Here is an 11,602-nt window from a genome sequence, read left to right on the forward strand (position 1 = left end):
GTTGCTATCTCCGATCCTGGCCTTGCTTAGGGTGAGGAATCTTCCCCGGGTAGTCGGCGTGATGGTTTGGTCAAGTGGGGCAGTTTTGGGGTTCTTAGCTTCCTTGGCGAGAATTGGACGACTTCCTTCGGGTTTCCTTTTATACCCCAGTTGCATCCCTGGAGGCGGGTCCGCTACCTGTTGTAGCTGACATGCCTTGGCATAGGCCTCTCCGAGGGTCTTCGGTTCTTGGGCGGCCAAGGACCTCTGATGTTCGGGCTTAAGGCCCGTTAGGAACTTCCTGACTTTGATCCCTTCGGTGGGTACTATCTCGGGGGCGAGGCGAGCCAGTCGGCAGAATCGTCGGTAGTATTCTGAGACCGGGGCCGTCCCCTGTCTTAGATTGAGGAATTCCTCGCACATGGCGGCCTTCAGGTGGTTGGGGTAGAACTGTTCTCGTAACTGCGTCTTTAAGTCCTCCCAGTTGAATCCGGGGTCTTGCTCGTACATAGGCCCCTCGCGGGCCCACCAGTTGTCGGCCTCGTGCTTGAAATAGAAGGAGGCTATCCTGACCCGGTGGCGTTCGGGGCATTGGGTCGTCCTGAACACCTTGTCGAATGTCTCAATCCATTCCTTGAGGGTTGTGGGGTCTTCGTCTCCCGAGAGGGTGGGTGGTCGATGTGCCGAGACTTGGTGGTGGATTTCCAAGTTCTCGTCTGTTGGCAGAGGTTGGGGTACGATAGTACTTAGTGCCTGGGCAATTTGGGTCAGGCTTTGTAGGGCCTGAGTCAAGATTTCTTGAGAGGGGTGTCCCGGTGCTCCTGACTGTTTCTTCTTGGGTGCCATTCCTGGCGATTAAGGGTCGATGTTATTTTGTGTTTCAATCTTGATATAATAAGTGGGGAAGGGATTCCTAATATTTAGAGAGGGATAAAGTGAGGGAAGGTTATGTGTAGGTTTCACAATCTCACCGCGCGTCCTAAGATTCCTGAGTCCTATGTTCCTAAATACTTAGAGTTCAAGCTTAATGTCCTAAAGTCCGGTCTTAAGAGTCTTTCCTAGGGTCAAACTTAGGCTCTGATACCAACTGTAACACCCCAGATTTTCATGGCATTTAAAACTTATAAGACAAAGGTAATATCTCATTAAATCCCAAAACATAATACAAGTGTACGGGGTGCTATGCCACACCTGAGCTAGAGAACCCAGGTGCACAGGCTAACTAACTAATATTCTCAATAATGTAAATGCATAATATGGCACGCAGGCCGAAAGGGGAGCTATCTACTCCTACGTTCCGAGTCTAGCGCGCTCCAGTGACTTATTCTTCTGTTCCTGAAAGCCAAATATATCTGTTCAGCGAGAGATGCTGGTAACCCACTCCAACGCGTTGAAATACAATACATATAGAGATATATATAGATATACGAAAACCATTGTGAGCATGAAGATATATCCTACGAACTCTAGCTTTTAAAACCGGGAATGACTCGACAGATAAGGTCAGACACAAGCAATAGTTATAACGAGCATATGCAGTTCACAATAGATAAGGCAGATAAGGCAAAGCATAAACAATAATCACAACCCATCATAAACCATCCCCAATATAAATCCCATAGTCACACCCCAAGGCACTCATAATCACAACTCGTCCATATCACACACATAACGCACATTGTTGGCGCCACAGGACCGATCGCATGCCCATACATAAGGGTCAGCGCATATAGCTCTGACACAGCCCCGCAGCACCATGCCCCGTATCGCAACACGGGGAGGTCGATCGCAACCGACCGATGAACCGCAGCTCATCATAATGTTTGATCGCAACCAAACAGTGGACCGCAGCCCAAGAGAGTGTCATCTGACCGCAGCCAGGATAAAGGACGAACCGCAGCTCGTATAGAAATGTTTGATCGCAACCAAACGGTGGACCGCAGCCCAAGAGAATGTCATCTGACCGCAGCCAGGAATACCAATCTGACCGCAGCCAGCTTCTGAACCGCAGCTCAGGATAACCAATCCGATCGCAACCGAATTGGGGTAGCACACACACATAACACATAGCAAGCACATGCAACCCACGTTACGCATTGGGAAGGGGGATAAAGCGTATAACAAACCTATGCGTGATCCATCACATACTAAGAATAGTCCTAAGGGGTTCATACTTCTTTCACCTAGGTCAACAGGATACCAATTCAACTAGCATGCAAGATAATAGACTCATAAACCTACGAACGGTACCCGAAACATCAAACTAGACATAGGCACGACAAGCGGGGTCCGTTGGGACACCACGGGGATCGGGGAAACATCAAACGGGGAAGCCGGGGTCCCGAGGTGGGAGAAATTCCAGCGGGTAGCCGGTGGGTGGGGGTCCACCCGCCGGCTGTCACTATTCCGGGCAGCGGGTGCCCGGCGGGCAGCTGCCCGCCCGCCGGCTGCCCGCCGCCGGAGCTGCCCGTGAATGCCGCGGGTAGGTGGCGGGTCCCCTACCCCCACCTACCCCCCACTGACTCTTTCCATCACTTTTCGCCCCGGGAACCGATGTGGAACCCGAAACCATGCTTAGACACTTTGCAACGCAATTAACGACAACACATAGACAATTAACGGATCAAATACGATGAACGAACGGCACATAACCTAACATGCTTTTCTAATCATAATCAACATCCAAACATGCGATTTCCCACCCGATAATCCAAGAATAATATCATACGATACAACCTAGGGTTCTAATCACTTTTATATCAACAAGAGTACGGTTCGTCTTCTAATTGTGAGATTCGGTAGGAACAACACATAATCATCAAGGATGCCAATTAATCATCAAGAACATCATAATCATCAAGAACAACACATAATCATCAAAATCCCAATTAATCATCAAGAACATCATAATTATCAAGAAACTCCCAATATCAAGATTATCAAGATTCCTCATGGAATCATTATATCGACATCAATAATAATCATCATCAATCGCCATTTACAACAATATGGGGGAAACCCTAAGGGGAAATCATAGCTATGAAAATAGGTTTTGTTGAGACATGGATTACCTCTTAGCCTTAATTAATTCCTTGGCTATGAAGGATCTTTCTTTAAGCTTTCTTGCTTTCTTGATTTCTTCTAAGGGAATTCTTGGAGCTCTCCTGGGGTGATGGGGCGTCTAGGCGTGTGGGGGGGGGTTCTAGGTGCTCCCTAAGTTCCCTATTTATAGATCCAAGGGTTTATTTAGAGTTTATTCATATTGGGTTTAGGGGTTGGGTTTATATAATTGGGCCCATGGGCTATGGTGGCCTTTCCTCTAATTTACCATTATAATTTATTCTTTCTCCTGGGTTATTAATTAATTAATTAATTAATCAGTTGGTTTTAGGATCCGTAACACGGGGTGTTACAGTCTACCTTGCGAGCTAAACCCTAGACCCCTCCACCATTGCTTGACCTTGCAGCGACGCTTTTCTACAGTCAGATTCCAGATCGAATCGCAGCAAGATCGTCAGTCTATCCAAGGATCCAATCTGGATTCCTCCTTCTAGGTGAAGGATCGAACATATTTTCGCCCTAATCAAATCCAGGGAAGGTTCCCTCCTTTATAAAATGGCCGATTAAGGTGAGCCTCTCCAAGATCGCCGCTATCTTCTCCAATTTTGCTTCTGAAAACCTCACCGTCGGCTTTCCTCGACCCTCTTCTGCCTCTAGATATCTCCGCCGCAATAGATCAACTCGATCGCTCTCAGATATGGAATTTGCATACATTGAGGCGCGATTTCTGGACACTGTCACTGATTTCGCGATCTCCGGCGACGTAGTCGCTATCGAAAACTACTCCTCCGCCGCCCAATGTTCAATGATGGTAAGAAAGGTCTGAACATGGGAAAAGAGAAAAATTTCCATGGTAAATCGAACCTCTCACCTGCAAAATGACGAAATACGACTGTAAGGATTTATTCGACCAAAGTTAATTGATTTCGAGGACCAAACTGATGAATATGGAATTGAGGGACCAAATCGTTATATTCCCTTTATTTTACTAATTACCAAAATTTGAAGAATGGGGACAAAACTCAAAATCACGAATTAAAAAATCAATATTAACATTAGATTTCCTAATTTCAAAACTAATCTTGAATTAGAAAATATACATTTTAAAAGTGTAGATAAATAATAAAAATACATAATAACTAACTAATTAATTAATTATTTTATTTATTTCTTTTTATTTGGTGAATTTGAAATTCAATATATGTTTTAGGCTTATATTTAACAAATACATAGTAAAATTTTGCAAAAGAAAATTTGAGAGGGTCAAAAGAGAATTTTTATTTGTAATATAATAATATATATTTAAATATATATTTATTTTTTTAGGTTAGGGTGAGGTGGGGTGTGGGGTGGGGCCAAGGCCCCCCATAGCCACCACGTACCTCCGCCCCTCGCAGCAAAGAAGGAGTGAAAATGGTGGCGGCGGCTATGGCTTGTTTGAAGAAGGAGAAGTAGAGGGGGGAAATTCCTTAGACGAAATGGTATTTTTTTTAATAATAGTTATACGACGTCGGTTGTTACGAACAATTAACATCGTATATTATATATATATATTTTTTAAAATGAAATACGCCTATACAACGTCGGTTACACCAAAATTGACGCCGTATAGGTGTTAATTTTGTTTTTAAAAAAATGAAGTTACAATGGCAGTTCAATGACGAACTGACGTCGTATCTTATATTTAAGAAATATATTCAGAAAATTTTGATGTATCTGCTTGGAAGATTGTTGTCTTAGGGGGAGCGACAACCTTTTGTTGTACTTAAATTGATAGTCTAGAAGACTCTTGATATCCTGAAGATTATGCTTTGAAGGTTTATGGTTGTACTCTTTTTCCCTTAAGGTTTATAGTTTTACTCTATTTCCCTTAGCTAATTTTTTTTCCTACTGAGTTTTCTTAAGTTAAGGTTTTAATGAGGTAACTAGTGCACATGATGTTACATACATCATGTACTCTTTTACTTAACTAGGTTTGCATTGCACAAGATTGCATTTGAGTAAAGTATCGCATGAGAGTACATAATGAGAATGTTGATTTATAATCGTGTTGTTGTATTAGAAGTCTTGTTTATCGAATTATGAGATGAGAATATGAAAGCATAAGAATAAATGTTATATGGTTTATCAGCATGATCCTATCTGTAAGCACGAATTGCTTGCTAAGTTATTTGAGAAATTTATTTGCTGATGAATTTAAGTGAACAGTCTTATATATATGGGCATGCCAGCTAATAATAGGGTGCAAGCTTTTAGAAAGTATGTATTAGATATAAAGATGATTCACATGAGTTTGTTGTTTATAAAAAAATCAATGTTTTCAAAGTATATGCTAGAATGCTTTACAAGGTTGAGTGTGGTTATACTTTGCTTCGTGCTAACAAGTGTTATCCTATTTGTCTATGTGTTGCTTGCAAAACCCCTTTCAGGTGGGCCCAACAATGAGAAGAGATCAAGTTAGAATAATCTCTTAGTTTGAGATGTCTAAACTCTAGTTTTATTGATGATCATGTTATGGATTTTAGACTTATTGACTCTATGTTTTGAGGATGATGTAGACCATTGGGGTGACGTTTTCCCCCCTTACGTTTCCAGTATTTTATTTGGATGCCAAAATTTTATCTTATTTCTATCTTTACCCCTTAGCCTGTGCAAACACCACAGAGTTGTGGTTGTGGCGGTGATAGTCCCACTAATTATCTTTTAGTTATTTCCGCTGCTTAGTTATGTTAAAGATTGTTTAGAGTTGTAATTAAGTGTTAGAAAAGTGGGGTGTTACAAATTGGTATCAGAGCGGTACGAACCGTGGGAGACTTAGGAAGTTTGACCCTTAAGATTGTGTATAGAAACTCTAAGTGAAAGTCCGAGGAAGGACAAGTTAAGGAAAGACCTCTAAGTCGAAGTCTTAAGAAAGACGAGATAAGAAGTGAACTTTACGTAGAAGTCCTATGAAGGATTCGATTAGGGAAAGAGTCCTAAGTTATGAAATTTGAGATAAGAAGGAGCCCTAAGTTATGAATTTGAGATGAGAAAGACTCTAAGTTCAGTGGTTGAGTATGAGAATCAGAGTTAAGAGAAACTCTAGGTATCAGTTAGGAACACGGTGAGGTCGTGAGTTACTTCGTGTTTGCTTATATGTTTTGTGCTTTATCAATGTGTTTAAAGTGTTTTTATCTATCTTTTGAAAGTAAAGCAGAGAAGTTTTCAGTGAGAAGTTGAAGTGAAAGTTAGAAGTTGAGATTTGAAAGTTAAAGTTTGAAAGTGGAAGTTTTGTAAAAGTGCTAATGTAAAAGTATAAGAGTTTGTACATGTTTCTTGCTTATGAGATTTACCAATGTGCTTGTTATGCCTTGGATATCTGTTTTGAGTGAAGTAGAGAAGTAAAGAGAGAAGTTGAAAGAGAGAAAAACCAAGAGTTTGAAAGTTAAAACTTAGAAGAGAAGTTATTCTTGTTAAGTTGTTAAAGTATATGAGAAGAGATGCCTTTGTTGCTTTGTGTGATCTGCTTGTTGCAAGTTTGTCTTAAGATTAGAGAAGTTAGAATCAGCTAACTTATTAGTCGTGCTAACAAGAATGATCTGTTCTGGTCATGTTCAAAGGGTTTCGCGATGCCGCCGCGAAGAGTTAGAGAGGAATCTCCTCGCTCCTCAGGACCTGGAGCACCGTCATCTACAGATTTGACTGAGAGTCTGCGCCAGCTCACCCAGTTGACCCAGACATAGGAGCTGCCGTACTCAGTGGGAATAACAGTGGCGGTGATGTGTCCAGAAAGATCACAGGACGCAATCCACCTTGTTTCTTGGGTCAGGATGATCCGAAAGTTCTTGAGAGTTGGATCCGCACGTTCGACAAGTTGTTTGACGTGGTAGGATGCCCAGAGGATCAACGAGTAGAGGCTGCTGTATACTATCTATAGGGAGAGGCTGACCACTGGTGGGTCATGGAAGGACCGGCTGTTCAGGCAAGAGAAGGGTTTGACTGGGGGATGTTCATGATGGTGTTGAGAGAGAGATTCTACCCAGAGCATGTCAAGGCTGCCAAGTATGAGCAATTCTTGCACCTCGAGCAATGAAGTTTGACCATTCAGGAGTATCATTGTAACACCCCTTAGAAACATGCTATTTAAAAGCCTTAAACATGCAGATAACTAAACTAAACAACAAACACAGCGGAAGACTGAAAGATAGATAGATAGACATAATCCGGAACACGGGGTGCTATGCCACGTTCACCAAAAGGATGAACGCACCGGCAACATCTGCAATATTTACATCTAAACCCATCATCTCAAAGTTCTACATCTAAGCTGGCACACAGGCCACAAAACGAAAGGGAGAAGCTATACTAGCAAGTACTAGACCGCGCACTCGTCTAGACATCACCTGAAAGAACACAATAAAACATGGGATGACGCCCGGTCAGCGAATAATGCTGGTAACCCACCAATACATGTGAAATATCATACATAGATAAGGTATAAGTTGTAAAGCCATTTTCGAAACGGAATACATATATATAAGTACAAAACAAAGAGTAAGAGTCAACACAAGACTCACCACTCTCAATAACAACACTGGAACACATCCCAAGACCACAAGGAACAACACGACTCACAAGAACGGCTCAAGGCATGATCTATCATCACACAATAGATCAAAACCCGACATGCATAACGCAAAGGAATAAGACTCACCCATGGCAACACATTCCAAGGCAACACTTGCCTTTGTGACTACACACGTCACAAGAGAAGAACTCGCAACAACGGCTACACAAGCCCTCGTGACATCACCCATCACGAGTTGATATGCCTTCTTTATGCCCTGTTCCAACCTTATGGCTACCCCCAACTTTATATCTAGTTCCAACCTTTACCTCCAGGACCTCTGTACACCAAGTCCAACCTTATTTCTCCGGGAACCGTCGTTCCCCCTCCAACAGTCCCTCCAACAAAACCACCAATTTCATAGTACACGAGGGTACCGTACACACACACGGCAACACATGCCTCCCAAGAAATACGTGAACCTTACACAAAGGCCACAGCTCCATAATCACGTCACGGCCACCACGAGGATCGCTGTAATACCTTGGTGACTAGTGTCCCAAACCACTAATCGTGCAATCAAGGTAAAGCCACACACACATCACACCTCAACAGGAATCAATCAACGGATCACAACGAAGATATGAAACCATACTCAATCAAGGAATGGATCACAGTCCAACAACAACAACGATGAATAACACAAGTTATCATAAACCAATAGGAAGGTACAAACAACACACATGCTAGCATTTAAACACCGAACTAGCATGCTCATCAAACGAGTAAACCAAAGATAGTTCCGAAGAACACACAAGACTCATCATGGTTCAACGAAACAGAATGTTGAACACTTAGCACGATTCAAGACACCAAAACCTACATGGAATCCTACCATATAGTTCTAGACATACGAAACATCAAGAAGACACTCAAATAGTTCCACAAAAGAACATCGGGAAGTGAAAAGACCAAATACCGAGTCAAAGGAATCACGGGGAACAAATCCCCAACAACATCACCACATGTACCCCGCGGGTGGGTCCACGGGTAGGCCCCTACCCCTGGTCCTGCCCGCGGGTACAAGCCTTCCACAACGTGTACCCCGCGGGTGGGCAGCGGGTGGGCCTCCTACCCACCGTTTCGCCCGCGGGTACACCCCTATACCACAACAAAACACTTCGCGGATTTTCATCTCCAAACTCAAATTCAAGTCCAAAACATGCCAAATCTCACCAAATACAACAAAATGACTTGAATCAAAGGAATAGCCAAGCAATGGCATACAAGAACCCTAAACACAAGCTCTAGATATGCATTTTCACAGGACAATGCATAAACACTCACATTTCATAGCAAAACACATGTAGAATCCAAGAAATCATCATATTGGTAAGCAAAATAGATTTTGTAGAGCATGGGTTACCTCTTGTAGACTAAAGACTTCACTTTACACCTCAACAAGCTCCTCTCAAGGCTCACCTTCCAAACCCACTTCAAGAACATACCAAAAGATCATAAAGATCCTATCTTTAAGAAAAGACACCTAAGATAAAACCAAAAACACAAGATGAACTTAGATCTTACCCTCCTAGATGCCCAAATATATGAAAGGTTGAATCTTGGAAGCAACTCTTGAAGTTTTGGCAAGGCTCCGACTTGGCTTGGAAGAAAAGCTACCCACCTTTTTAGAGAGAAGGTGGAGCTAGATTTTTAGAATGCGTAAGGAAAGAATGAAGGTGGTCTACTAGGTTAGATTACAATACTAACACCAAGTGAAAGGTCAAGAATACCCTTACTAACATAAGGAAGTGTAAGGAACAAGGGAACTCCTTACAAAGCTCAAGGTACAACTTTGACTTTGGGGTTGACTAGTAAATTAGTAGTCCCCAACTATTAAATTTCAGGAATTTAGGGAGTTAAATTACAAATTGAAATAGGATTAGTTACTTAATTAATCCCTTAATTGAATTTGGATTTTGGGGTGTCACAATCATGCCCGCTTTGTAGCACTGTCTCGATTTTCTCCTACCTTGGTACAAGATGAGGCGAGTAGGGCTCGCAAGGGATGAAGAAAAAAGAATGAAGGGATGGAAGCACAGTCGAACAAAGGATACAGGTTCAATCTGACGACCAGGCTTGACCATAGAGGTGGGAAAAGGAGGAACATGACTATGAGACAGGGAGCTGGAGCTGGAGGACCACCGAGAGAAGGGACTTCCGTATGCCCGAGATGTGGCAAGGATCATCCTAAGACCACTTGTAGAGGATTGCCTGTAGTTTGCTTCCGGTGTGGGAAGCCAGGCCATAGAGTCGCTATTTGTTGTTCCCTGAGGACGGAGGGATCCCATGGTATGATCCCAAGAGGAGGTCCGAACAACCAGGCACCGAATCAAGCTATGGGACGTGGCTACCCACCGAGAGGAGGTCCACACAGGAACGGGAATCATAGATGAGGTGGAGCGCAGCAAGGACGTACCGGAGGAGTTGGACCAGGGAGGATCATGGTCATGTGACAGACTCAGGCCGGAGATCGCAATCTCGAGAAAGGTAACACTCTAACTTGGGATGAGTGTGTCACTTTTTCTTGAATGCTTAATTAGATGTGCATGCTTGAGAAATTGTTACAAGTTGTTGCAAGGCGTTAAAAGATGTGTTAATCTAAGAGTTTTGGGAATTTAGAAGTTAAATGAGTTTGTTTTAGAGAAAATCTTAGATTTGAATGCTATGAATTATTGAACAAGAGAATTAGAAGAATGAGAGTAGATATGAGTAAGAATGAAAAATCGTTAGGAAACGATTGAGATTTAAATAAGAGAGATGTTTACCGAAATAGAAGTGAAAACGAGAAAAGAAGGAAACGACGAGTAAAGAAGTGGGATAAGAATTTAGCTTAAGCAATTCCCAGGAGGAATTTGAAAGTCAAAGGATTGAAAACGGAATTGGGATTTATTAAAGTCAAGGACTATGTCCAATTTTGACCCGATTTGAAGATTTGACAAAGTCGGAGGACCGATTTCAAATTGGGGTTGAACCAGATCCGACCCGGTTACCCGACCCAGTGGCGGGTCTAGGCCATGGGCTGGAACAGGAACCGTTCCGTGTGACGGAACATGGTCACGGACCATGTAATGGTCCGTGACCTGGGGCCCGTGTCAACTACGCTGACAACGAACCTTGGCGCGGGCTATTGGGAGGGCCGCTGCCAAGCCTCACCACCCTAAACCCTTAAGTTTTATTTTCCAAGCAGAGACCAAATTCACATCATCTTCTTCTTCTTATCTTCTTCGCTGCACACTGCATCCACCTTAACCAAAAACCTATCTCCTCCAAATCAACATCTTTCATCAACGAAAGTTCAAGAGTGTCTTCTCCAAGTCATTCTAAGTACAGGAACAATACTAGTTGGGTCATCCACTGCAATTTTAACAAGATCAAGAGAACAAGATTGGACCACAATGGTGAAGGGAAAACAACAAGTGGAAGGAACCAGTCAGGAAGCACTTACCTACTCAGTAATAGGAGGTAAAACCTATTTCCCCGAATTCTTTTCTGCAGATTTTAATAGTATATTGGAGAATCGAGGTTTGTTGAGGAAATTTTTGAGAATAAAAGAAGAAATTTATCCCGATTTAGTGATTGAATTTTATGAGAATTTGTCCACAAAACATAAGAAGGAGTGACTTCGATTGTCTCTAATGTGAGAGGCACGAAAGTAGAATTGATACCACAAAAATTGTCAAATTGGTTTGACCTACCGTTGGATGGATTGGATATGTATGACCGAGAGGATTGGGTTGCCCAAGCGGGGTTGACACATCAAGAGTATTTGAGATACATGACCGGGAGTAGGGAAGAGTTCCCTAAGGAATATCGCCCCAAGAGACCTACATTGACTGGAGAGAAGAAGTTGTTAGTTTTGTTGATAGAAGAGTGCTTGTTTCCGTGTAGGAACAACCCTACGGAGATTGGTAGTTGGACGTGTACCATTGCCTTTATGTTGGGATTTGGTCATGC

This window comes from Ipomoea nil, unplaced genomic scaffold (assembly GCF_001879475.1).
Source record: "Ipomoea nil cultivar Tokyo-kokei standard unplaced genomic scaffold, Asagao_1.1 scaffold2537, whole genome shotgun sequence".
Lineage (NCBI taxonomy): Eukaryota > Viridiplantae > Streptophyta > Magnoliopsida > Solanales > Convolvulaceae > Ipomoea > Ipomoea nil.